The sequence below is a fragment of the Triturus cristatus genome, chromosome 3_2, assembly GCF_964204655.1.
Source record: "Triturus cristatus chromosome 3_2, aTriCri1.1, whole genome shotgun sequence".
Classification (NCBI taxonomy): domain Eukaryota; kingdom Metazoa; phylum Chordata; class Amphibia; order Caudata; family Salamandridae; genus Triturus; species Triturus cristatus.
The window spans coordinates 702,446,189-702,473,788 of NC_140584.1; the positions used below are offsets into that span (position 1 = coordinate 702,446,189).

The window sequence follows — 27,600 nt, forward strand, 5'->3', positions numbered from 1 at the left end:
GCTGTCATCAGCTTGTCTGTGCCACAGTTGCGGCCACGCGGTGCCATAGGCTGGACCGTCTGCACATGCAACGTGCACATTGCACGAGCCTCATGTCCTTGCATGACCCACATCACACTACCGTCTGATGTTGCAGCCACCCTCCAAGCAACGTCCATCCACACATCTGCCGCCAGCTCTCAGGCATACAGTAAGCGCACACACAACACTTTTGCATGATGAGTGTACAACTCCGACTGCCTACACAGCGCTGCCACACCTTCCAGGCCCTGTCACACCCACCAGGTCATGTCCCTCCTACTCCCCACCGGCTCTGTACCCCGGCAAGGCCATGGGAGTGGGACTCAAGGCTTCTGCATGTAGTATGCTGTTGTTGTGAGGCACATGGCACAGGTATCATCTCTCAGCGTGTCAATCTACAATGTGTCCAGGACCCCCCTCTCCACCATCACATGCGCACACAACCTTATCATCAACTCGTATGCCATTGACAGCCAGGTGCTTCTCACCCTCACCAAGGACGCAGACATTGCCAGTTCCAATGTTCTAGATTGCATGAGATCCATTGATGAATGGCAGAACAGCAGCCACCTGAGGCTGGACTTGTACAGGACTGAGGTCAACATCTGAGGATTGTCCCCTTACAGCTGGGTCAACTGCTTGTGTCCCACCCGTAGAAGCCCCGCACAAGCACCCAGTGTCCATGCACACAAGATGGTGTGCATCATGGATTGCTTGCTCACATTTGCCATGGTAATCACCAGCATCTGTGCCTCAGACTGCAACACCTTCTGCATTATACACATGATCTCCAGAAAGATCCACTCCAAGGAAAGACGGACCATCCCCCAGGTCCACGACAACATCCGTGTCAAATACTGCCCTGCCCTCTATGGGGCAGCCACATCCAAACTCCCAGGACACTTGTCCACATCCAGGCTGCATCTGCACACCTCAGCTGCAACATCCCGCGCCCCAGCCACATCACCGTCCAGCAGACATAGCTGCAATGGATCACTGTGTGCTGCAGGATGACCTTCAGACTCCCCACCCACACTCAGGAGGCAGGCCACAACCCCGACCCAACACCAACCTTGTACCACTGTCATCTGAGAACCCGTAGTGCCATCTCCGTGCATCCAACCTTGACCTGCCCACCATTCTTCAGATCCACCGTACTGCAGCATGCAGGACATAGTTCTCCCACCTGGGAAAACATACCTGGGACTCCCTCCCTGGGAACCTCCGAATGAGGCATGACCTCTACGCCTTAATGATACTCTTCCAAATAGGTCTGTCGTCACAGTATTGCATGCACCCCCTCAGCAGCTTGAGGCCATCACAGGTGAGTATCGTGCTCCATGTCTGCATTGAATGATACATTGTGACCCATGTGTGTCCTGTACCAGACTCCGATCCCAGGGTATGGATGTGTGGAGTTAGTTCAACGCTCAGGCATAGTTTGACATTTACACACACATATGTTGGGGAATAATGCCAAATGACAGCAACATCTCATGACAAAATAAAGTATTTATTTTTGGTGGGGTAAGTCTTTTGGTAGATGAAGTAAGGTGCTCTACCGGGTGCATAGAATCCAAAGTTCACAGGGGGAGATGGCATCCTTGTCAGTTGGAGTCATCAGAGTCCAGACCACAGTGTTGGTCATCATTGGTCAGACTGTGACCAGCAAGTCCATGTGGCAGAGAATGTCATTGGGTGAGGTGGTGCTGTTGCGCCAGAGGGCCAGGTGCCAGGCCAGGTGACCTGGGAGATGTGGATGGTCCGCTGATTCGCACGGTTTTTCCGTGCCCGACCCACCTTCCTCCGGGGACCCTCAGATGCAGGCCTTGACGATGTCTGTGATGCTCCGTCGGACGAATCCTCCTCCTCCTCCCTCCCTGTGGCTGGTGCTGGTCTTCGTCTGGTGGCACAGGGAGGGTTGCCCATGTTGTCGGCGATCCGACGGAGTGAACGGCTCAAGTCCGTTTGCACTGCCAGGAGCTCAGCCAGTCTTGACTCCATCCGTCCTTGATGTTGTTGTTGACTGGCATGTTGCTCGGCCTGCAGGTTCTTCATCTCATCGAGGGTCCCCTTCATCTCTGTGAGGCTCGACACTACCTAGCTGATGCCCCTGGTGTCACGCCGGTATGTGTCCAGGATGTGGCGTATGTGTGACATACCGGTTCCCTCAGCTGGCTGGTCAGGTTCGCGCCTCCGCCTGCCTCCACTCCCACCACCCCTGCCCACATGAGCCTGGCCTGCCGTTGTGGGCACATCGGGTCTACGGGACCCCTGAGAGATGGCATTTGCGGGGTTGTCTGCCTCCTCCTGGGTGCCCGGAGAACCTTGTCCCTCCTGGTCAGACTGGCTGTGTTGTTCAGTGCGAGCAGGGCTCCTGGGTGTCTCCTGGGATGTGGCAGGAATGGGGGTGGTGGTTGGCACAGATGTACCTGACGAAGGTGCTGCAGGGGCTTGGGCACCAGAGGGGCCAGGTTGGTCGGGGTCATCCACGTAGTGGTGAGAGTCGTCGCTGCCGGTGGGATCATCTTCACGCTGAGCCTGGGACTATGATTGTTCCCCCCCATTGTTGGGGGGAGGTCGATGACGTTGCCCTGTGTGTGAGAGAGTGACAATGTTAATACTGTTTCATGCCACATCCATGTTTCATACATATTCAAGTTGTCACAGATCCTCCAGGTAGTTGGATGTGCCTAGCATTCCTCTCAATGTCCACTTGGGGATGGGTATGTTGCGGGGGACAGTTTGGTATGTTCTCCTGAGTGTTTGACCAGTAGAATTTTGGCTCGGATGCTTATTTGGCGATGGATTGGTCTTGTTGTGTCACATGTCCATTGTGAGAGTGGGTAAATCCGTTGCCTGTCCCGGGGGTGTGTGCTTGTGTGAGGGGGGTGTGTGACCGGGCCTGCTGTTGGGTGTAGTGTGATTTGTCATAGGGTCTCCCAGGTGATGTGTCTGTCCCCTCATGGTGCATGCTGGCATGACAGTGAGTTTGAGTGCCTGTGCTAGATATCTGAGCTTGTGTAGTTGGTGTTTGAGTGTACAGTGGTCACAGGAGGGCCTTGTGCTGCATACAGCAGGGCCAAGTGTCAGCTACCTTGTCAGTACTTTGCCAGTCCCTGTGCATTGGGCATGGTGCATGGGTATGTACCTAGGCCATATGGGCTGAGGGCATTGGTGTCTGCTTTGGAGTTGCACAATGTGTTGTGTGAGCCCCACCCTCCCAGCATCCCGGACATCCAGTCTTGGGTTTGTGGTTGGTGTGGCCTGGGACATGGCATTGCCTTTATTTGTGAATGGGGTATGGAGACGTTAGTGGCATGAGCGTGGTTTTAGAGTGTGGTTGTGTGCGGTGAGGGCTTGGGGGAAGTTGCGTGCATTTGGTGTATTTGTGGTGTGGATGGCATTCCCCCCATGTTACGTGAGTTGTTTGTGTACTCACCAGGCTCTGCGACTCCTTCGACTCCGTGTACTCCCACCGGCGGAAGCATGGCCATCACCTTCTCCTCCCAGGGATGGTAATGTACGGGTCTGCGGGGCAGCCCGCGTCCAGTGATGTTACTCTGGGCGTATTACTCGTTCATTTTCCTCTTGACTGCCCTGCGCAGATCGTACCACCTGGCTTGGCATTCATGCCTGGTCCTTCGGATGGGTGCAACAGCATTCCCCTTATCAACGATCCTCTGCCACAGGCCTGTTTTTTGGGCTATGCTGGTCTGTCTGACCAATGTTCCAAACAGCTGTGGCTCGACTCTGATGACTTCGTTGACGAGGAGTTCCAGCTCCGCCCTTGTGAACTTTGGATTCTGAATGTGACGGTGTGTGTGTGAATGTGAAGAGGGGGTGTTTGTGAATGAGGTTGAGTGAAGGTGTGTCAGTGAAGGTGTAGTTAAGGTGTAAGTAAGGTGCAGTTGTTTGTCTGTGGGGTCTGTCAGCAGTGGGTCTGTTGCAAAGGCTCATGGGTTGTGTGTGTGGGCCCTTTTTATTGGTCCATTTGTGGGTGTGGCTGGGTTTGAATTTGTGGTGGGTGTGTTATAAGAGGTGGTTGTGATTTAGGGCCTCTGTTTGCCTGTTTGGATGTACAGGTGCGGGGCTGTGCTACGGTGTTGGGGTATGGTGCGTACAGGTGCGGGGCTGTGCTACGGTGTTGGGGTACGGTGCGTACTGGTGCGGGGCTGTGCTACGATGTTGGGGTACGGTGTGTACAGGTACGGGGCTGGGCTACGGTTTGGGGTACGGTGCGTACAGGTACGGGGCTGGGCTACGGTGTTGGGGTACAGTGCATACAGGTACGAGGCTGGGAGACGGGCCTGGGGTGCGGCGCGTACAGGTTGGGGGCTGGGGTACGGTCCTGGGGTACGGGACGTACAGGTGCGGGGCTGGGAGACGGGCCTGGGGTGCGGCGCGTACAGGTGCGGGGCTGTGCTACGGTGTTGGGGTACGGTGCGGAGGGGGGATACGGTGCTGACATGTGCGGGGTGAGGGGGGCTGTACGACTCGTATCCGGGCACAAGTTTACCTGTGTACATGTAGGCTACAGCGTTCGCTCCGTACGGGGCCTTTTACATGTGGTTGTGTATTCGGACGGGCGGTACGGATCGTACTTGCGGGCTCTGACTTCTGTTTTACGATTTGCACGTAAAAATGTCCGGCTCCCTATCGGACACTTTTCCCGATGCTATTCGGACGTAAAAAGTTACGGCTCCCTCTCGGACCATTTTCCCGACGCAATTCGTATGTATTTTTCACGTAGGAATCGTACTTCGCAGTTTGTACGGTACTTGTACGATTCGTACGTGAAAATATACGGATACGAGTCGTACGCAAATGTTTTTTCCCGGATCGGAATCGGCACCTTTGTGTCTGTGTAATTTACAACACTTACACATCTTCTTCACTGCAAGATGTCACAGGCCGGTCTCTTCCTCTGATATTTACAATCTTACAAGCGGTAGAGAAGGCCCTTTATTACAATGCAATAGGTCTCGCATTTGCCAGAGGTTAGCTATTAGTATTGTAAATGACAATGCCTTTTATTTAAAACCCAAAACATAAATAAAAGACATTGTCATTTACAATGCTAATAGCTCAAACTCGCGTGAATGCGAGACCTATTGCATTGCAAATGCTTGTTGTATTATGTGTATATATGCATATGCAGTCACATTGCATTGTGGCATATGGGGCAATTTTGAAGCCCACTAAGCTTCACAGTTTAAAAAAAATGTTTAGTACAATATCTCTATTTAAAAGTAAATTGTTGTCTTTGACTATCATGTGCTTGGGCATAGTATTTTGTATCCGTTTCATGTACAGTATTTTTAGTACTTGAGATGTTGTGCTGTGCACCCCCCTAGAACAAGCACACTATGCATTGCTCTCAGCTGAGGGCACTACTAGTATTGAATTTTTCATCCAATATGATTTTATTATTGAAAAGCACTGGAATGTGTGAAGCATGATTGAGAGCCATACGAAGAAACACATATATTTTGACTAAAATTATGGTAAAGAGTTGTCAAATGAGTGATGTACCTTCAAATAAGTATAATTTAAAGGCAAGCATGTCATATGCATATGACGTTGTACCATACTTACTTGACAATTGGCCAAAATTCCATTAAGATGCACTTGTCCTGAATACAGGGACACCACACACTGACAGCAAGTGAGAAGAAGTTATTTGATATAATTTCCAATGACACAAAACTGTCTTTAAAAGAAGCCAAGCAAGTGGACTAATTTCCATAATTCATCTGCACATGGAGTGAAATCACTGGATTTCCCAACATCCATCTGCACGGGAAGTAACATCCCTGATTTCCCACCAAAACTGTCTTTGAAAAGGCCAAGCAAGAGGACTAATTTCCATCATTCATCTGCACAGGAAGTGGCATCACTGGATTTCCCATCATCCATCTGCACAGGAAATTGCATTACTGGTTTCCTGCCAAAACTGTCAGAGAATAAGCCAAGCAAGAGGACTCATTTTTTTCATCCATATGTACAGATTTCCCATCATTCTGCTGCACAGAAAGTGACATCACTCCTCTCTTCTCCCAGGACCTACTGAATGGCATAGACACGCAGTAGACACACCCAGTGGGCATGCTACTGGTGCCCCACAGATGCTCTAAAGGCAAGCCCATCTGCACCTGTCTTCACCAGGACCACACCCAGCACCAGGAACCCTGCTCCTCCTCTCTCCTCCCATTACCATCAGTGACCCTCCATGCCCTCAACCCTAGCTGCTGCTCCACACGCTACTGCCTCACTACACCACACAATATAGAGGGAGCAATCTCCAGCACTTCCTACAAGTTTTCATGCATTTACCTACACCCAAAATTCACCACAACAACAGCACCCAACACCATACTCTCTCACACTCACACAGTCCTGCAACCACTCAGACCACACTCCACACTCACATGTATGGTCCTCAAAACCTGTTGACTCACCAAATACACCACAGAGATCTGGGACAGGATGCATGACAATGCCCCTGACTTACTTTTCCTCACAGAAACCTGGCTAAACCCTGCATCAGCACCTAACATCACCAGTGCCTCCTCGGCTACAAGATTGTCAGGCAAGACAGACTTCAGAAGCTGGGAGGCAGAATTGCCATTATCTAGAAGAACACCATTAGCTTCACCACATTAACTGACAATTCATGCTCAAACACGGAACATCTGCCGTTCAAGCTCCACGTCACAGCGAACTTCACCCTGAGTGACACTCTCATCTACAAACCACTTGAACAGCGCACCAACTTCACTTACACCATCACTGACTTCTTTGTACCATTCACCCTTGATGCTAGAAATGGCATCTCACTTGGTGACCTAAACTTCCGCCTGGAAGACCACGCTGGCCCTAACTCAAGAGCACTTGTTGAAGACCTTTTTATTTTAAACAATTGAGGAGCAAAGCCGACATTTTGTGAATGAATGGGGGTGATGCTACCAAAAGGGATGTAGGTTCAACAGGATTCCAAAGGGGAAAACCAAAGGCACGAGGCACAAGCCTTGGTCGGTACCATAAACGAGTCACAGGCTGTGGTCGCTGTTACAGAACTGAGCCAGCAGCAAAAGGAACCATGTGCCACTCCGAGCACGTCTGGTCTCGCTGCCATCTGACTGGAACTGCTTGTGGGGCCAAGGTGGGGTGCAACAAGGCGGGCAACTTAAAGAGCAATGGACAGCAACGCTAGCCCCCTGAAGCCAAAGAACCAGACCATTCCATAAATGAATGGCCCCTTAAAGGAGGTGGTGGGTGAATGGGCAAGGGAGCAGGATTAGAGCTCCTAAGTGGCCTCAGTGGTTCAGTGACTAAATATCGAGGGACATAATATAGAATGCCCAAAATATCGATGCCAAAATATAGAAGGACAGAATATCGACTCCCTATCTACAAACAGGTAAGTACTAAAATATCGATTCCAAAATATAGAATGTTAAAATATAGTTAGGTAAAATATCGAATTTTTTAAATGTATTAAAAATAATATAAAAGTAATTAAATATTAAAAACAATTAAATAAAACATACATAATATAATATAAAAAAGCTTAAAATGTAAACCTAATAAAAGTAATGTAAAAAAAGTAGAGCTTTTGTTGGATAGTGAGAGCGTAAAAATTACTATTCCCACTCCAGTGAGTGCAACAGTAGGGAAAACGTTGGATAGCATAGGGGTAAAAATTACTATTCCCACTCCAGTGAGTGCAACAGTAGGGAAAGCGTTGGATAGCGTAAGGGTAAAAAGTACTATTCTCACTCCAGAGAGTGCAACAGTAGGGAAAGTATTGGATAGCGGGAGAGTTAAAATTACTATTCCCACTCCAGAGAGTGCAACAGTAGGGAAATCGTTGGTTAGCGGGAAGGGAAAAATTACTATTCCCACTCCAGTGACTCCAACCGTAGAGAAAGCATTGGATAGCGTAGGGGTAAAAATTACTATTCTCACTCCAGAGAGTGCAACAGTAGGGAAAGTATTGGATAGCGGGAGAGTTAAAATTACTATTCCCACTCCAGAGAGTGCAACAGTAGGGAAATCGTTGGTTAGCGGGAAGGGAAAAATTACTATTCCCACTCCAGTGACTCCAACAGTAGAGAAAGCATTGGATAGCGTAGGGGTAAAAATTACTATTCTCACTCCAGAGAGTGTAACAGTACAGAAAGCATTGGATAGCAGGAAGAGAAAAATTACTATTCACACTCCAATGAGTGCAACAGTACGGAAAGCGTTGGATAGCGTAGGGGTAAAAATTACTATTCCCACTCCAGTGAGTGCAACAGTAGGGAAAATGTTGGATAGCGTAGGGGTAAAAATTACTATTCCCACTCCAAAGAGTGCAACAGTAGGGAAAGCGTTGGATAGCGGGAGGGTAAAAATGACTATTCCCACTCCAGAGAGTGCAACAGTAGGGAAAGCGTTGGATAGCGGGAATGGAAAAATTACTATTCCCACTCCACTGAGTGCAACAGTAGGGAAAGCGTTGGATAGCGTAGGGGTAAAAATTACAATTCCCACTCCAGAGAGTGCAACAGTACAGAAAGCATTGGATAGCAGGAAGAGAAAAATTACTATTCACACTCCAATGAGTGCAACAGTACGGAAAGCGTTGGATAGTGTAGGGGTAAAAATTACTATTCCCACTCCAGTGAGTGCAACAGTAGGGAAAATGTTGGCTAGCGTAGGGGTAAAAATTACTATTCCCTCTCCAAAGAGTGCAACAGTAGGGAAAGCGTTGGATAGCGGGAGGGTAAAAATGACTATTCCCACTCCAGAGAGTGCAAAAGTAGGGAAAGCGTTGGATAGCGGGAATGGAAAAATTACTATTCCCACTCCACTGAGTGCAACAGTAGGGAAAGCGTTGGATAGCGTAGGGGTAAAAATTAGTATTCCCACTCTAGTGAGTGCAACAGTAGGGAAAACGTTGGATAGCGTATGGGTAAAAATTGCTATTCCCACTCCAAAGAGTGCAACAGTAGGGAAAGCATTGGATAGCGGGAGAGTTAAAATTACTATTCCCACTCCAGAGAGTGCAACAGTAGGGAAATCGTTGGATAGCAGGAAGTGAAAAATTACTATTCCTACTCCAGTGACTCCAACAGTAGGGAAAGCATTGGATAGCGTAGGGGTAAAAATTACAATTCCCACTCCAGAGAGTGCAACAGTACAGAAAGCATTGGATAGCAGGAAGAGAAAAATTACTATTCACACTCCAATGAGTGCAACAGTACGGAAAGCGTTGGATAGCGTAGGGGTAAAAATTACTATTCCCACTCCAGTGAGTGCAACAGTAGGGAAAATGTTGGATAGCGTAGGGGTAAAAATTACTATTCCCACTCCAAAGAGTGCAACAGTAGGGAAAGCGTTGGATAGCGGGAGGGTAAAAATGACTATTCCCACTCCAGAGAGTGCAACAGTAGGGAAAGCGTTGGATAGCGGGAATGGAAAAATTACTATTCCCACTCCACTGAGTGCAACAGTAGGGAAAGCATTGGATAGCGTAGGGGTAAAAATTAGTATTCCCACTCCAGTGAGTGCAACAGTAGGGAAAACGTTGGATAGCGTATGGGTAAACATTGCTATTCCCACTCCAAAGAGTGCAACAGCAGGGAAAGCATTGGATAGCAGGAAGTGAAAAATGACTATCCCTACTCCGGTGACTCCAACATTAGGGAAAGCATTGGATAGCGTAGGGGTAAAAATTACTATTCCCACTCCAGAGAGTGCAACAGTACAGAAAGCATTGGATAGCAGGAAGAGAAAAATTACTATTCTCACTCCAATGAGTGCAACAGTACGGAAACCGTTGGATAGCGTAGGGGTAAAAATTACTATTCCCACTCCAGTGAGTGCAACAGTAGGGAAAACGTTGGATAGGGTAGGGGTAAAAATTACTATTCCCACTCCAAAGAGTGTAACAGTAGGAAAAGCGTTGGATAGCGGGAGGATAACATTTATTATTCCCACTCCAGAGAGTGCAACAGTAGGGAAAGCGTTGGATAGCGGGAAGGGAAAAATTACTATTCCCACACCAGTGAGTGCAACAGTAGGGAAAGCGTTGGATAGCGTAGGGGTACAAATTACTATTCCCACTCCAGTGAATGCAACTGTAGGGAAAACGCTGGATAGTGTAGGGGTAAAAATTACTATTCCCACTCCAAAGAGTGTAACAGTAGGGAAAGCGTTGGATAGCAGGAGGGTAAAAATTACTATTCTCACTCCAGAGAGTGCAACAGTAGGGAAAGTATTGGATAGCGGGAGAGTTAAAATTACTATTCCCACTCCAGAGAGTGCAACAGTAGGGAAATCGTTGGTTAGCGGGAAGGGAAAAATTACTATTCCCACTCCAGTGACTCCAACAGTAGAGAAAGCATTGGATAGCGTAGGGGTAAAAATTACTATTCTCACTCCAGAGAGTGTAACAGTACAGAAAGCATTGGATAGCAGGAAGAGAAAAATTACTATTCACACTCCAATGAGTGCAACAGTACGGAAAGCGTTGGATAGCGTAGGGGTAAAAATTACTATTCCCACTCCAGTGAGTGCAACAGTAGGGAAAATGTTGGATAGCGTAGGGGTAAAAATTACTATTCCCACTCCAAAGAGTGCAACAGTAGGGAAAGCGTTGGATAGCGGGAGGGTAAAAATGACTATTCCCACTCCAGAGAGTGCAACAGTAGGGAAAGCGTTGGATAGCGGGAATGGAAAAATTACTATTCCCACTCCACTGAGTGCAACAGTAGGGAAAGCGTTGGATAGCGTAGGGGTAAAAATTACAATTCCCACTCCAGAGAGTGCAACAGTACAGAAAGCATTGGATAGCAGGAAGAGAAAAATTACTATTCACACTCCAATGAGTGCAACAGTACGGAAAGCGTTGGATAGTGTAGGGGTAAAAATTACTATTCCCACTCCAGTGAGTGCAACAGTAGGGAAAATGTTGGCTAGCGTAGGGGTAAAAATTACTATTCCCACTCCAAAGAGTGCAACAGTAGGGAAAGCGTTGGATAGCGGGAGGGTAAAAATGACTATTCCCACTCCAGAGAGTGCAAAAGTAGGGAAAGCGTTGGATAGCGGGAATGGAAAAATTACTATTCCCACTCCACTGAGTGCAACAGTAGGGAAAGCGTTGGATAGCGTAGGGGTAAAAATTAGTATTCCCACTCCAGTGAGTGCAACAGTAGGGAAAACGTTGGATAGCGTATGGGTAAAAATTGCTATTCCCACTCCAAAGAGTGCAACAGTAGGGAAAGCATTGGATAGCGGGAGAGTTAAAATTACTATTCCCACTCCAGAGAGTGCAACAGTAGGGAAATCGTTGGATAGCAGGAAGTGAAAAATTACTATTCCTACTCCAGTGACTCCAACAGTAGGGAAAGCATTGGATAGCGTAGGGGTAAAAATTACAATTCCCACTCCAGAGAGTGCAACAGTACAGAAAGCATTGGATAGCAGGAAGAGAAAAATTACTATTCACACTCCAATGAGTGCAACAGTACGGAAAGCGTTGGATAGCGTAGGGGTAAAAATTACTATTCCCACTCCAGTGAGTGCAACAGTAGGGAAAATGTTGGATAGCGTAGGGGTAAAAATTACTATTCCCACTCCAAAGAGTGCAACAGTAGGGAAAGCGTTGGATAGCGGGAGGGTAAAAATGACTATTCCCACTCCAGAGAGTGCAACAGTAGGGAAAGCGTTGGATAGCGGGAATGGAAAAATTACTATTCCCACTCCACTGAGTGCAACAGTAGGGAAAGCATTGGATAGCGTAGGGGTAAAAATTAGTATTCCCACTCCAGTGAGTGCAACAGTAGGGAAAACGTTGGATAGCGTAGGGGTAAAAATTACTATTCCCACTCCAAAGAGTGCAACAGTAGGGAAAGCGTTGGATAGCGGGAGGGTAAAAATGACTATTCCCACTCCAGAGAGTGCAACAGTAGGGAAAGCGTTGGATAGCGGGAATGGAAAAATTACTATTCCCACTCCACTGAGTGCAACAGTAGGGAAAGCGTTGGATAGCGTAGGGGTAAAAATTACAATTCCCACTCCAGAGAGTGCAACAGTACAGAAAGCATTGGATAGCAGGAAGAGAAAAATTACTATTCACACTCCAATGAGTGCAACAGTACGGAAAGCGTTGGATAGTGTAGGGGTAAAAATTACTATTCCCACTCCAGTGAGTGCAACAGTAGGGAAAATGTTGGCTAGCGTAGGGGTAAAAATTACTATTCCCACTCCAAAGAGTGCAACAGTAGGGAAAGCGTTGGATAGCGGGAGGGTAAAAATGACTATTCCCACTCCAGAGAGTGCAAAAGTAGGGAAAGCGTTGGATAGCGGGAATGGAAAAATTACTATTCCCACTCCACTGAGTGCAACAGTAGGGAAAGCATTGGATAGCGTAGGGGTAAAAATTAGTATTCCCACTCCAGTGAGTGCAACAGTAGGGAAAACGTTGGATAGCGTAGGGGTAAAAATTACTATTCCCACTCCAAAGAGTGCAACAGTAGGGAAAGCATTGGATAGCGGGAGAGTTAAAATTACTATTCCCACTCCAGAGAGTGCAACAGTAGGGAAATCGTTGGATAGCAGGAAGTGAAAAATTACTATTCCTACTCCAGTGACTCCAACAGTAGGGAAAGCATTGGATAGCGTAGGGGTAAAAATTACAATTCCCACTCCAGAGAGTGCAACAGTACAGAAAGCATTGGATAGCAGGAAGAGAAAAATTACTATTCACACTCCAATGAGTGCAACAGTACGGAAAGCGTTGGATAGCGTAGGGGTAAAAATTACTATTCCCACTCCAGTGAGTGCAACAGTAGGGAAAATGTTGGATAGCGTAGGGGTAAAAATTACTATTCCCACTCCAAAGAGTGCAACAGTAGGGAAAGCGTTGGATAGCGGGAGGGTAAAAATGACTATTCCCACTCCAGAGAGTGCAACAGTAGGGAAAGCGTTGGATAGCGGGAATGGAAAAATTACTATTCCCACTCCACTGAGTGCAACAGTAGGGAAAGCATTGGATAGCGTAGGGGTAAAAATTAGTATTCCCACTCCAGTGAGTGCAACAGTAGGGAAAACGTTGGATAGCGTATGGGTAAAAATTGCTATTCCCACTCCAAAGAGTGCAACAGCAGGGAAAGCATTGGATAGCGGGAGAGTTATTACTATTCCCACTCCAGAGAGTGCAACAGTAGTGAAATCGTTGGATAGCAGGAAGTGAAAAATGACTATCCCTACTCCAGTGACTCCAACATTAGGGAAAGCATTGGATAGTGTAGGGGTAAAAATTACTATTCCCACTCCAGAGAGTGCAACAGTACAGAAAGCATTGGATAGCAGGAAGAGAAAAATTACTATTCTCACTCCAATGAGTGCAACAGTGCGGAAACCGTTGGATAGCGTAGGGGTAAAAATTACTATTCCCACTCCAGTGAGTGCAACAGTAGGGAAAACGTTGGATAGCGTAGGGGTAAAAATTACTATTCCCACTCCAAAGAGTGTAACAGTAGGGAAAGCGTTGGATAGCGGGAGGATAACATTTATTATTCCCACTCCAGAGAGTGCAACAGTAGGGAAAGCGTTGGATAGCGGGAAGGGAAAAATTACTATTCCCACACCAGTGAGTGCAACAGTAGGGAAAGCGTTGGATAGCGTAGGGGTACAAATTACTATTCCCACTCCAGTGAATGCAACAGTAGGGAAAACGCTGGATAGTGTAGGGGTAAAAATTACTATTCCCACTCCAAAGAGTGTAACAGTAGGGAAAGCGTTGGATAGCAGGAGGGTAAAAATTACTATTCCCACTCCAGTGAGTGCAACAGTAGGGAAAGAGTTGGATAGCGGAGGGTAAAATATACTATTCCCACTCCTGAGAGTGCAAAAGTAGGGAAAGTAATGATTTAAATTTAAAATAAGATTACATTAATTATCAATACCAATAAAAAGTTATGAATACACAGGAGGTTCAGCACTATGTACTATGGTAAGATCTCCAAGTACCTATACACTTTTGTATCTTTAACAGGTAACGAGTAAACTTCTAATAAAGCATACGAAACATTTAACATATTCGCTGAAATCATGTCCGGAGTCGGTGGTTACTAGATCGTCGCAAATAAAACCTGAATTGTGGAAACCATACCCTAAAGAACGACAAGACAGAAAAGAATTAGATTCACCATATCATTGAGCCCTGAAGAAGTCTCATGGGAGACGAAACGCGTTGGCTATGGCTATGAAAATATGAAATATGACATGGAAGAAATCTTCATTCAAAATCAATAAAGAAGAAAGAAAAAACGTATATGTTAAATGTGTCGTATGCTTTATTAGAAGTTTACTCGTTACCTGTTAAAGATACAAAAGTGTATAGGTACTTGGAGATCTTACCATAGTACATAGTGCTGAACCTCCTGTGTATTCATTTGTTGTTGTAGGACTTAGTCCTACATTGTTGAGAGTAAAGAGGGTAGTACTCTCTGGTTTCGTGCACTATCTGAATTGTCTACGTCAACCACTAATATTTGTCTGGTGCGGTTCTAATCAGCCTCCACCCTCCCCTTTTGTATATATACCAATAAAAAGTTAATTAACTATAATTACCAATTAATAACAATTAATTACCATTGAAAAGTATTAATTAGCAATTAATAAAAATTAATTACCAATTAATACAAATTAATTACCAATTAATAATTAGTTATCAATTATCAATACACATAAATAAATAAAAAATATTTACTTTATTACAGTTAATTTACTTCCCACCCAATTCCCCTATAAACCCACAACCCACTCCCAATAATAAAAAATACAATTAACATTATCAATTAATCAATTAATAAAAATAATTTTGCAATTAATAACAATTAATTAGCAAATCATGCAAATTATTTACCCATTAATACTAATTAATTACCAATTAATAATTAATTGTCAATCAATTATTAATACACATATATAAAAAATAATTATTTACTTTATGACAATTAAATTACTTCCCACCCAATTCCCCTACAAACCCACAACCCACTCCTAATAATAAAAAATACAATTAACATAATTATCAATTAATCAATTAATATAAATGAATTACCAATTAATAGAAATTAATTACCAATTAATAATTAATTATCAATCAATTAATTATTAAAACATATAATTAATATTTAATTAACCATAATTAAATTACTTCCCACCCTATTCCCCTATAAACCCACAACCCGCTATGGAATTAAATTACGCAAAAATTAAATTACATAACATTCATTAGTTTAAATAAATTAAACATACATTACAAAAATAATACATAATTGTAACACATATACTACCATACATAACACTTAAAAATAGATATTATGGAATTCTATATTTTTAAATTCTATATTATGGAAATCGATATTTTGTACCCCAATTTCGATATTCTGACTATCTATATTTTGATATTCTGTCTGAGTTCACCTTTCTCAGTGAGGTTCCACCTCTGCACCCACCCCAAGACCGCAACCGAGCAAGAGGCCTTCAGGAAGTACATGTCCAGGGTACCACAGGCAAGTAAAGTACTGCTACAGACACTGGCTCCTCCCATAAGACATTGTCGCCACGGATGACATTCGCATGACTCTGGAGACACGGCTGCTTTCATTCTCCTGCACCTCTTCACAGCTTTGACACAGTTTCCCACCCCACCCTCATGCAACTCCTACATGACATTGGAACCCAAGGACACGCTCTTTGATGGATCTTCTCCTTCCTGACTGGAAGGACCAAGTCAGTCAGCCAGGCACCGTACACCTTGAACGTCTCCCCAACTTCATCTGTGGAGTTCCACACGGATTCTCCTGAAGCCTAACCCTCTTTAACCCATACATGATCCCTCTAGCCAGCATCATCCGCTCTCATGACATCAACATCCTCTCCTACAATGAGGACATGCAATTAAATTATCCTTCACAGACAAGACTTCCAGTACCCAGATCAAGTTCAATGCCTGCATGACTGAAATCACCCACTGGAAGAAGAACAACTGTCTAAAGGTGAACACCAACAAGACAGTAATCATAATCTTTGTGATGAGCAAATCACCATGGTACTACACCTGGTAGCCAACAGAGCAAGGAGGGAAAACACAAAGAACCTCGAGATCATCATCGACAGCAACTTCTACATAACTGCCCAAGTCAATGCTGTCACTGCATCATGGTTCCATACCCTGAAAATTATGAGGAAGAAACACAAAGCAACTTTGAGCTCAATGTGAATTTCTAGTTAAATGCAATTAGTTACTTTATGGATTACTTTTCTAACCACAGGACTGAATCCTAGATTCAGTCCTTGGACATCTCCTGTAAACAGTTGAGTAAAAGCGTTTTGGTTACAGTAGTGATTTTTAAGGATTATTATTGTATTTTAAAAGTTGACACCGAAAAACTTTCACATAGAGTCACCAATGTTATCCTAAGGCAGAAAATTCACTTAGCAGGTAAGTAGTGTTAGCGTTACTTTTTCTTACTCAGTGGTGGATCCTAGATCCAGCACTGGCCAATATCCTGTAAACAGTTGAAAGAATGTGTTTAAGTCATAAAGACGATGTTTTAGGAATATTTTTAGTTTGTGAAAATAGACACTTAGAAACTTTTCTGCTCAAAACCACACAATGGATTCCTATGGAAGGAAATACAAGTTACTGGTAAGTACGCTTAGAATTACTTTTTAGGGTTAGTGCTGGGCTGGAAGATGCAGCCCTGATACCAGGTGAGTAAATCAAAATTCGTAGTTCGGCTGATTTTAGAGGAATATTTGTAAGTTTCAAAAATGGACACAGAAACCTTTCTGGTGAAAACCACACAATGGATTCCTATGGAAGGAAATACAAGTTACTGGTAAGTACGCTTAGAATTACTTTTCAGGGTCAGTGCTGGGCTAAAAGATGCAGCCTTGGTTTCTCTCCTGTTAACAGGTGAGTAAATTGGAATTCGTAGTTTGGCTGATTTTAGAGGAATATTTATACATTTCAAAATTGGACACTTAGAAACTTTTCTGGTGAAAACCACACAATGGATTCCTACGGAAGGAAATACAAGTTACTGGTAAGTACGCTTAGAATTACTTTTCAGAGTCAGTGCTGGGCTAAAAGATGCAGCACTGGGTTCTCTCCTGATAACAGGTGAGTAAATCGGAATTCGTAGTTCGGCTGATTTTAGAGGAATATTTGTACGTACCGAGGCACAAGATGGCTGCCAACACTTCCTGATCTGGAGTGTTGACAGCCAACTAGAATACAGCTCGTGCACGGCAGGGTGCACGCTGGGTGCGCATAGGGTGCGCGGATCCTCCGAGGCCATAGATATATATGTACATTTAACTCTAATTTTCTCAGGAACTACTGAACGGATTTACATCATTTAAGCAAAAGGCATGAGTCTGAACTGAGGACTACCTCTTTGCCAAATCTGGTGTAATTCTGTTCAGCAGTTCGGGCTGTAGCTGCGTCAAAAGGTCCTACGGGAAAATGCATGGGGAAAACACGTTTCGGGACCCCCTTTTTTCTCGGCCCCCGCTTGACGAATCACCGTGAAATTTTCAGGATAGGAGCGGACCAGAGCTGGCCAAAAGTTTGGAAAATTTCGCGAAGATTCGTCAATCGGCGCCAACGTTATTTCAAATAGAATGTTGCGGATTTCCTATGGAAAATAGGTCCTAACTATATCTACCTACTGGCGACCGCCAGTAGGTAATATATATATATTGTGCAAAACAAAAGTAAACACGACGGTATATGCGTTTTAGCTCCCCAGCCTTCTACTGGACCATAGAGTCCCTTAGTCTAGAACGTCTCTTAAAGTGCTCAAGTGCTTGATCCTGCTTCACTTTTTACAGCTATTCAGCAACTAGGCTGCTAATCCCCTTGTGCAAATGGTGGCAAATTAAGTCCACCATTTTATCATATCATTTGTAAAGTGCAATGAAGTTTTTTAATCAGACATTACATCACAATGTGGTATTTCATTATTTCTTTTTTCTTTTTGTCTTTTTTTCATATATCATCTTTGGGAAGGGCAAATCACCATGGAACTTCACCTGGTAGCCAACAGAGATAGGAGGGAAAATGCCAAGAACCTAGGGATCACCATCAACAGCAAGCTCTACATAACTGCCCAAGTCAATGCTGTCATTGCATGATGCTTCCATACCCTGAAAAATAATGAGGAATAATTTCAAATGGCTCCCAGACAGCGTCCAGAACACCCTCTATCTCAGAATCAACCAAAAGCTCACCCGAAGGTTGCAGATCATTCAGAACTCGGCAGCCAGTATCTCTTTCAACCTCCTGAAGCGTGCTGGGAAATGTATATATATGTATATATATATACACTACGTGTAACTCAGTGTGAAGTAGAAGCTTTTAATGAACTGCATATACACCTGCTCTCTGTTCTCCAATGATCTCCTAGAGCCCTGGAACCCCAACATGTCATCCCCCCAACATTCTATGCATCTGCATTTCATGCCCTGGGGCATTTCACGCACCCCTCTAGAATGAGCAACACAACACCTCCCATGCCGCACTCACATCACACCACACCTTAAGGAGCTCCACTGGTTCTCCACTTACAAAGTAGCACAATTCAAACTCCTCACCCACAGTTCCAATGCATTACATAACACTGGACCAGCATATCTCAACAATGGCATCTGCTTTCACAAACCTTCCAGACAGCTTCACTCATCCTGATTCCTATTTGCACAAATTCCACACATACGGAAAACCAGATCTGGTGGTCGAGCCTTCTATTACATTGCTCCTAAGGTGTGGAGCAACTTGCCACTACATATAAAAGCCTCTTTCTCACTTATTAAATTCTGCAAGAAGCAGAAGACCTGACTTTTTGAGTAGATCCACTAGTCCCTAGGTGTGCCTAGACTTACACCTGTTCTGTGCCAGGATACTCTCCTGGGTGATAGTGCTCTCTACAAATCTGCATAACATATTTGGGTCAAAAATTATGTGATGTTACTTCGTGTGATGTCATCAATAGGTTAAACAGTCATGTGATGTTACTTTTTGTGATGTGATAGATAGGTCAAAGGGCCTGTGATGTCACTTCTGCTAGCCATTGCTTTTTGGTGAATCGGCATCCAGGCTGACTCCCACATGTGTGAGCCTGTGGAGAGACAGACAGTGGGAACTAACTCTGATGTTTGAAAAATATAACTCAATTTGACAAAAAGAAGATTGTATGCTTGGGAAAACAGCGAATTCCAGTGCAAGGGCCTTTACCAAGAGACAGAGAGAAGAACATATAATACATTGCTAATTGGTGTAATGATTTATAGCTTGCAACGCAACTAGATCGCTAAGCATGCATTTGTGATTAAGTAAATGACTGACTAAATAAATCAATAAACGACATACAAAACCAAGTGAAATTCTATAATGATTTAGAGAATACCTTTTTGAGCAATAGGATATGGGACAATTGTTTGCCAAAGTAATCAGTATAACACAAAGTTTAAATGTCTTACAAAATGTTATTTTAGGATTTTCAGTCTTGTACTTATATTCCCAATCTTTATGTGAGAGCCTTAACAGTCAAAATTAAGTCAATTGTCATGTAAGGCACTGAAATGTGAAAACCTCATGAGATTCACAATAAGGGTGATATTAAAGAATAAACCTTGAGAAGAACTTGCTCACTCCTTTAGGGTCCAGATGTGAGTGGTAATGGTGTTGCAGGGATTCTACGGAGTCACAGAACTATGCTTGGGACCATAGAACCATAGTAGGCCGGGACTAATGGATCCTACCACCTTTGTACCAATGAGTCTGGGACCGATTAACTATGGTGTCTCACGGGGGGCGTGGCTAGCCGTGCAGCGAAATGGCCGCTCTGTGAGCGAGCTCCGCCGGCCGGAAAGAAATCCTGTTGTTATCCTGCACTCCAGGGTGAGAGTGTGCTGCCCAGACCAGATGGTGCGGTGCCGGGTACGTTGGTGAATCGGCGGTAGCGAGCTGGGACCGCCGGAGGCAGATTTGGCGGAGGCAGAGATCCGTGAGCCCGGCGGGCGACCTGACTCGTGGTACATCCTGGAAGCCAACCCGGGGTGCGCTGCAACTGGAGACCGGGGCGGCCGACGCGAAGAAGGCCGACTTGGTGGCGGTTGGACCGCAGCGTAGTCCCTCTCTGGCCGGAACCTGCGACTGTGCACTGCGAGTGCTGGGAGGTCGGAGCTGGCCCGGAGCGGGTGCCGGAGAGGGTGGAGGCGAGAACGAGACCTGCGAGGCGGCCGGGGATCGGTGCGCTGCCAGGAGTGGCGAGTGGTGCACACTGGGACTCTGATCAACCACGGCCGGTATGGCGCGACTGCGAGACCCGAGGGTGATCTGCGGGGAGCCTGTTGCTGCCCTGGATGCTGCCCGGGACCTGACGGTCCTGCGTTGCGGCCTATTGTGCTGTGCGGTGCCGCCACGAGGCTCTGGAGAGACTGCGGGAAGGCGAGCGGACACCGCCGAGACTCCGAGGGTGACAAGGAGCCGCGAGAGTTAAGCTGACGAGTCGATCGCAGAGGAGCTGGTGAAGCCGAGACAGGGGTGAGTGAGAGAGTCGGGAGACGTCAGGTCGGCAAACGGCGAGTGGCTGCTGCTGTGGGCTGCGCTGGTGGCGGGCAGCCGTTGGTGGTGCGATTTGCGTTGTCCTCTCTCCCCCGCCCTCCCCCCTCCCCGGTGCCCCGTGGGGACGTGGTAGGCGGCTGCCCGATTTTGCGCGGCTGTGACGGACCTGCATTGGGCTGGGGCCCCGAAATAGCCTGGAACCGGAGCAGTGTGAGCTGTTAGGGCCTCCACTATTGAACCTGTTGCTGAAGCGAGGGGGCGGGGCTGCTGTATGGTCGCCCGTCTTCTACAGTGGCAAGGCTTAGAGGTGGTCGACGCACGGGAGGCCTGTTCTCTGGAGGCGGCTGATACCTGAGGGAGTTGGCTGGTTGTGCCCCCGCTGCCATGGGTAAGCACGACTCGAGGCAGCAGAAGCTAACCTTTGACCAAAAACGATCGGCCCGGAATGTTGAGGCGGAGCCGGACCCCCAGGGGGATGAGCGGCAGGATTCTCCCCCTGTCGATCAAGGTGAAGATCTACGCACGTTAATGCTCGAGATGCGCTCCAGCCTTCGCAATATGGACACTAAGTTGGACACTCTTACGAGCCAGTTGGACTCCGTGAAAACGCAGGTGTCGTCGCATGAGACGCGGCTGGACACGCTCGAGGCTCGTCAATCGGAGTTTCATGACTTTCAAGTGGAAACGAAGGACCAGCTCCTGCACATGGACAAATTGCTGGACGTCATTCGTGCAAAGAATGAGGATTTGGAGGCGCGCTCTCGGCGCAACAATCTACGTATTACCGGGGTGCCGGAGACCACCGCCATCTCCAAAATGGAAACCTATATCACCGACCTTCTCCACGAACTGTTTGACCCCGGCCTATCGGCGGTGTTCGCGGTGGAGAGGGCGCACAGATCGCTGGGTCAGAGACCCCCTGTCGGCGCACCCCCCCGGCCCATAATTGCTAGACTCCTGAACTATCAAGACAGGGACGTGATCCTTAGACTGGCCAGAGAGAAAGGAACCATCACGCACAAGGGCAATACGCTATCATTCTACCCTGACTTTACCCCGGCTGTCCAGGCCGCCCGCCGGGAATTCATGCCGGTCAAGCGGCTGCTTCTGCAAGCGCAGGTTCCCTATTCGCTACTCTATCCCGCCAAGTTAAAGGTGAACTTTGAGGGGTCCGCCCACACCTTCACGGATGTTAAGGAAGCTCTGAAGTTCGCTAAACATGTGGCTCGTAAAACAGGACAGCGACTCGCAGGGGCTGCTGAGAAGGGACCTGCCGGACTCAGTGACATTGAGTAATTACGGGGCCACATGCTGGTATGTTTATGTAAGGGGCTCATGCTTGTCTGGGGTACGATTGTTCTACTTGGGTGAATGTGTGGGGAGCCCGGGCCTCTGGGGTAGCTCGCTGCCTACGCTAGTAGACCTCCTGCATTCAGGTTTGGGCGGCTCGCATCCCCTGCAGATTTTCCGGCCACCCTGTTCTTTACGGGGGAGTAGCCGACTCAGCCACACCCCGCTGGGAATGCTCCCGTGTCAGTTTCAAGTGGGTGGGGGGAGGTTGGCTGGGGTTGTTGTTTACATGTTCACTGCCAGATTTGATTTTCCGCGCTCGCTATGGTGTCAGGACCGTACAGGTTAGCTTTCGTCGGTTTATCCCTTCACAATCCATTTGATGGGAAATGGGAATGCCTAGGTCTGTGAAAACTTTGAACTGCATCACCTGGAATGTCCGGGGGCTCAATGACCATAGAAAGGCCAGGTTGGTACATGCATATTTGGTGCGGCACTGTGTGGATGTATGCCTGCTGCAGGAAACCCATTTGAATATTGCCCCTGCCCCCAGGTTGCGACACACCAGATGGGGCAATATTTACTCCGCTATTTACTCCAATTATGCCCGAGGGGTGGCAATATTGATCCGCCGTGGATTGGATTGGCGGGAGGGCTCAGTCCTGTGTGACCCGGAGGGACGATATGTTATAGTTCAGGGTGTTGTATGTGGTGTGTCGGTGGTATTTGTAGCAGTGTATGGACCTAACGTTGACTCCCCTGGGTTCTTCCACAAGCTCTGGGGGCAGGTGCGGAACACTGGATGTGACACAATTATTTGGGGAGGGGACTTTAATGCAGTGATGAACGACAGAGGGGATAGGCAGGGGGCTGCGCGCACACTGAATCCGATGGCGAGCTCCGCGCTGCGTGAGATTATGTTGGATGGTGCATTGGTGGATGTGTGGCGTGGTCGGCATTGCGGTTTGCGAGAGGGCACCTGTATATCGGCCCATGGGGGAGCGTGGTCACGCCTTGACTTTTGGTTGGTGTCATGGGACGTAGCGTTGTGGACGTCGCAGGTAGAACACATGCCCCGTTCGCTCTCTGATCACGCACCATGCATGCTGAAGCTGCTGCTCCCGGGCGAATCTCACCCGGCTTTTTCGTGGCGACTCCCGCCCCACGCATTGCTAGATGAGGCCTTCCGGGAGGAGATACGTACAGATGTTACCGAATATTTTGAGCAGAATGTGGGATCGGTGACTACAGTGGCGACCCTGTGGGAGGCCTTTAAGGTCGTCATTAGAGGCCAGTGCATTGCTCGCCAGGCGGGCGTGCTCAAGTCCATACGGGGCACCCTGGCCGCGCTGGAAGCTGACATCAAAAAGCTCGAGTGCACTTTCTTTACTGGGGAGGACCCGGAGGTGGCTGGGCTGCTGAAAACTAAATTGCTGGAGTACGACGAGGAGGCGATGCGAGAAGTTAAATTCCTAGGGAAATACGCGGAAGCTCGCCGATATGGCGAGGGCGGGAGACCGGGGAAGGTATTGGCTGGCATGACCAGGCCGACGCGACCCGCATCGTATATCCATGAGCTGCGCACGGCTGAGGGCGAACTACTTCACACCAAGGGGGAGATTGTAGGTGCGTTCTCGGAGTTCTACTCCAGACTATATACTTCCACCCAACGTGTGAATCCGGAGGGGCTCGAGTCCTTCCTGGATTCCATTGCACTGGCGTGGTTTAATAATAAGCACAGAGAGTATATGGACCTCCCGATCGACGCTAGGGATGTGGCACAGGTTATCAGGAGCTTACCGCCCGATAAGGCACTGGGACCGGATGGCCTTACGACAGCTTTCTATAAGGCGTATGCGGATGAACTTGCGCCCCGGCTGCTGGCAGTGTACGAGGAGGCATTAGGTACTGGAATCTTGCCGGCTACCATGCGCGAAGCGCTGATCATCACCTTGCTGAAACCGGATAAGCCCGCAGACGACCTACACTCATACCGGCCTCTCTCTCTGATTAATGTGGATGTTAAGATCCTGGCTAAGCTACTCGCGAACCGGGTGCAGCCAATGCTGCCGATAATTGCCCTGCCGGATCAATCAGGATTTATTCCGGGTAGAGCGACCTCCCACAATTTGCGCACGATTTTTGCTGCACTGCATTATTTACATCCCGAGGTAAAGGCCGCGGTGGTGTTCTTGGACGCCACGAAGGCCTTTTACACCCTTGAATGGCCATACTTATTCCGAATACTGGAGAGGATGGGGTTCAGTACGCTGCTACTTCGGAAGATTCAATTGTTGTACACCATGCCCTCCGCCAGAGTGCGGGTGAACGGACTGGTGTCTGACCCTTTCGGTGTGTCGCGGGGGACTAGGCAGCCCCCTCTCCCCGCTGCTATTTGCCATAGCTATGGAGCCGCTGGCAGCCAGGATCCGTCAACACCACACGGCGAGAGGCATAGGTTTCAGCTCCAGAAGCCTCTTGATTTCGCTGTATGCGGACGATGTGACCCTTTATCTCATTAATCCCGCGGACAACCTTGATCCCATTTTGCGGGAATTCGTCCGCTTTGAGGGCCTCGCTGGCATTTCCATTAATTGGTCCAAGTCGGTGCGATTTCCCCTCACGGACAGCACCACGGAGGTGACCTCTGAGTACCCACTGCGTTGGGAGGCGGAGGAGGTCAAATATTTGGGGATTTGGATCAGCCGGAACACCCAGGAACTTTGGAACCTCAACTTCGGTAGGGCAGTGATGTGGCTCAGAGAAAAGGTGAAACTGTGGGCCTCTTTGCCCCTGTCGTTGACTGGGCGGATTGCGCTAGGAAAAATGATAGTGCTGCCCAAATTCCTTTATCTATTTGCTAATATACCTGTGCCACTTACAGCGCATTTCTTTGCCACTTTACGGTCCTCTCTGGTGGAGCTGGTATGGGCTTGCGGGCAGGCCAGGGTGGCATGGGAAACGCTGATGCTGCCCCTGCGAAGGGGAGGGTTGGGGGCCCCTGACATGAAACTGTATGCTCTCTGTGCTCAGGCACAGTTCCTGCACTTCTGGTCCCACCCCACTCCCTTTCAGCCCCATGTGGCGGTGGAGCGGGATGCGGTGGCGCCCCTCCCGCTGGGGGTCGCGATCTGCGCCAGGGCTCACCGCCCGGGGGTGGACGTGGATACTGCGGAACTATTGCGATGGGTGTGGGAGGAGCTGCGTAGGAGAGCACAGGTTCCGCTGCTCTATGCCCCCTCGCTCCCGCTGCTGCGTAACCCGCTGCTGCCCTGCGCTGCTGATGGGATAGCAGGGCGCCTTGCTGAGAAACTGCATCTTCGTACGCTTGCTGACCTCTTCCCTGATGGCAAGTTCATGCCTCCCCCGGCGCCGGGGGACGGGGAGATGGTGCCCTTCTCCGAGCTATTCCTGTACCACAAACTCCGTGCGGTGTGTCGGGCACTGTCGAGGGAGTTCCCTGCCGAGCCGCCTGTCTTCCTGGCTTTGGAGGCGGTGGTGGGCTCCCCGTCTCCCCGTAAGCTGGTCACTCGTATATATCGCCATATGCAGGATGTGGCTCCGGCTGCGGCGCCGAACGCTCTGCAACATTGGAACAGGGAGCTCCAACCAGAGGTGTCGGAGGAACAGTGGGAGTTCTGTTGCGGGCAGCTAACCGAGTTGTCGCCGAATTATAATTTGCGCCTCATACACTTTAAATATCTACATCGATTCTACAGGACACCCGTCAGCCTGAAAAGGATGGGTATTCGTGAGACGGATGACTGTTGGAGGTGCGGCTCTGCCGCTGCTTCCTTTCTGCATATTGCGTGGGCCTGCCCCAAACTGGTCAGCTATTGGTCTCAGATTTTCCTGTTGGTGAACCAGATTGTGGGGCGGGAGGAGGTGCCCTCCCCCTTAATTGGGCTGCTGGGTTATGTCAGGGACACCCCGCCACAGTCGCGAAAGCTGCATGCTTTGCTTTTATTGTTCGCCAAGAGGCGGGTGGCTATCCATTGGGGACGGCGGGGGGTGCCCACGGTGAGGGGTTGGTTGGCGGATGTCACATATGGTTGTACGCAGCTCGCTGCATTCTGGGAGTTGATGCCGGTTGCATCTCGGCCCAGGGACATTTGGGATCCATTCGTGAGTTGGGCCCGTGAACACCAGCGCAAGGACTCAGAGGCGGGTGGCCTGAGTGGCTGATACAGGGGAGATTGCGGTGTGTGGGCGCTGTGCTTCGCTCCTACCTGGCCGCGGAGGCGATGTCTGTGTCGTTTGCATAGCCTGGGTGGCGATTCTAGTTTCCTTACAGTGCAGCTCTATCTGGGTGCAGATGCGGAGAATGCGGGTCTTGTGGGCTTCTGGACTGTGTTGCGTGATGTGTGGTCCCCAGCTAGGTACTTGTTACGCCGACGATTGAGATATTTCCTTTTTCTGTCTGACACCGCCTGGTGAGCTGTATGCACCGCGCTCCTGATACTACCTGGCAAAGTTGTTGTTTGTTTTAGTTGTTTTGACCAATGTACTGCTCCATGAACATAATTTGACAGTGTATGTCATTGATTCGCGCTGATGGCGTGACGCCACGAGCATTAGCTGCCTGCCTCCGGGTTGTTGGCTGAATAGCAGTGTACACTTTGGTGACAAATAAAGGTTTTGAAAACTAAAAAAAAAACAACAAAAAAAAACTATGGTGTCTCACTTGTCCTTCAACTCACTCACAGAGGAACAAGCAATTAGACACCCCAGAACACTACGCTCCCAACTCGCACAGGAATCGGAGTGACAGGAGACACCCTTTCACTCTCACACACTTACTTGTCCACAATAAGATCTGAGAGAGACACAAGTAAAGTTTAACATTTTTATTTTAACTAGCCTACTCTAGTAGGCAGTATATGTACCACAATAAGTAAGAAAACACAAATACGGTCAGCATAGTAAGTAATCCATAAATCTTAAAAGGAGCTGCCATGATATTAGACAGGGCAGACTAAGCGCTCTACCCTTCTACAGAAGCAACGGGATTATATATCAGTAGATGTCTGGGTGTTTGCAGCCGAACCTTAGCATGCACAGATGATTGTTCTACAGATGTAGTTGCATTTGTGTGATTTGTCTTGGTGCTAGAGCCTGACTAAAACAGAATTACAAGGGGTATTGTTGTTAGACCTGGTCTATCGTGTTCAAACTAAATCCCAAAATAGAACAGAATGCAAAAAACAACAACAGGTTCTGTGTGAAAGTACAGCGTGGAATGAAGCAAAATAATTTTGTATAGTAACATGTGCAAAGCAGAGAGCAGCCTGCAACATGCGCATGCTAACATAAGGGAAAAATGACAATAGGCCAGCACGGGGCATATGACAATGGGACATCCATAAAAAAAATCGATGGATTCTCCTGCTCAAGGTTCTCTGCTTCATTACGCGGTACAATGACCACTGTGTTTCTTTCTACTGACCCATAGCTGCTATGCCCATCAAAAGCACTGTGTGAGCCAGTAAAATGCCGGTCAACTTTGTTTGCTGTCGGGAATGACATGTGCAACTTGGGGGTCCCAGACAGGAAAAATTATCAGAGTCATAAACATCAATTTTACATACTTCTACAACAAATCCCTACTGTGTAGGTTTGTCCTTGAAAAATTATATAATGACGGCCCATTGGCC

General features: G+C 47.7%; 1 long non-coding RNA gene across 1 annotated transcript in view; it reads left to right on the forward strand.

Moving 5' to 3' along the window:
• Nucleotides 1–19,464, forward strand: part of LOC146857999 (uncharacterized) — a 406,095-nt gene extending 386,631 nt beyond the window's left edge. The window contains exon 4 of the long non-coding RNA XR_014979635.1: nt 18,101–19,464. This is a non-coding gene — a long non-coding RNA (uncharacterized LOC146857999). The remainder of the gene's footprint in view (nt 1–18,100) is intronic.
• The last annotated feature ends 8,136 nt before the right edge of the window (nt 19,465–27,600 follow it).